This window comes from Corvus brachyrhynchos, unplaced genomic scaffold (assembly GCF_000691975.1).
Source record: "Corvus brachyrhynchos isolate BGI_N302 unplaced genomic scaffold, ASM69197v1 scaffold3, whole genome shotgun sequence".
Classification (NCBI taxonomy): Eukaryota; Metazoa; Chordata; class Aves; order Passeriformes; family Corvidae; genus Corvus; species Corvus brachyrhynchos.
Window position 1 is genome coordinate 10,705,924 of NW_008237619.1, and position 813 is coordinate 10,706,736.

Genomic DNA, 813 nt, shown 5'->3' on the forward strand with positions numbered 1-813 from the left:
GCAGGAAATGTCTTGTATTTGAGGAGAACTCAGAACACCACAAGAATCTTTTTGATAGGAAACTATTCCACCAACAGTAATACATTACAGCAGTCAACTCCATGGGGCACGTGCATCCGTCACAGGCCTGGCAGTGCCCCTTTGTCCCTGCCACAGCAAATTCCGGCAGCAGGGGTTGGGAGCATGGAGCGGTCGGGACGGCGGGGCGGGTACCCGGGCTGTGGGCAGCAAGGGCCTTCCTTGCTCAGAACGCCGGTGCCACACAACCACAGGATCAGCTGGGCGGGAAAAGAGCTGAGATCATCGAGTCCAGCCTGTGACCGAACACCAGTGTCAGCTACACCAGGGCACTGAGCGCCACGTCCAGTCCTTCCTTAAACACCCCCAAGGATGGTGACTCCACCACCTCCCTGGGCAGCCCAATCCAATGCCTAATCACCCTTTCTGTGAAGAAATTCTTCCTAATGTCCAACCTGAACCTTCCCTGGTGCATCTTAAGACTATATCCTCTAGTCCGGATATGAATTGCTCCGGGTGTGAAGCCAGTCACGCAGCTTTTCCAGCACTTTGAGGGCTGTGTGTGACATGGGACGGCACAGCTGCAGCGCTGGGGACTGGGGTCACCCCCGGAACACCCCTGCACCGCCTCACGGAGCAGCTCAGCTGCTGCTGGGCTGGTTCCCAACGGCCACAGCTCCCGAGGCACACACTGGAGAATTGCGAGGTTTAGAAAGTGTCAATAACACTCAAAATGTCTACTTATTTCCCTTCTCGCTTATGGCATTTGGGAATGCAGTACATCAGCGGCAGGCC

At 55.7% G+C, this 813-nt stretch overlaps 1 protein-coding gene across 1 annotated transcript in view; it reads right to left on the reverse strand.

Moving 5' to 3' along the window:
* The window catches only part of LOC103614031 (protein spire homolog 1-like), a 31,313-nt gene extending 30,509 nt beyond the window's left edge, over nucleotides 1-804 (reverse strand). The window contains exon 1 of the mRNA XM_017731952.1: nucleotides 474-804. The gene's annotated coding sequence lies outside the window, so the exon portion shown is untranslated. The remainder of the gene's footprint in view (nucleotides 1-473) is intronic.
* Nucleotides 805-813: the final 9 nt, after the last annotated feature.